Source organism: Gekko japonicus, unplaced genomic scaffold, assembly GCF_001447785.1.
Source record: "Gekko japonicus isolate JY-2015 unplaced genomic scaffold, Gekko_japonicus_V1.1 scaffold1138, whole genome shotgun sequence".
NCBI lineage: Eukaryota > Metazoa > Chordata > Lepidosauria > Squamata > Gekkonidae > Gekko > Gekko japonicus.
The window spans coordinates 4,848-5,119 of record NW_015170923.1 but is presented as its reverse complement, the minus strand read 5'-3'; positions in this window follow the sequence as shown (position 1 = coordinate 5,119).

Here is a 272-nt window from a genome sequence, read left to right as displayed (position 1 = left end):
GGGAGGCGGGGGCGAGGCACTCACCTTCCGTGATGACCCTGAGGTCGATCCGGGCGTGGCCCCTGTGCCGGTCGGGGGGGTTGAGCACGTAGCAGTTGTAGAAGCCCTCGTCGTCCAGCTGCACGTCGTGGAGGGTGAAGGAGACGTCGTACTTGGCCAGGTTCCCCGTGAACTTCACGCGGTTCCCGAAGCGGTTCTGCTCCACCGGGACCACCTTGGACTTAAACTGCAGGAGCTGCGGGGGGGGGAGGGGGCGGGCGGACACCACGGAG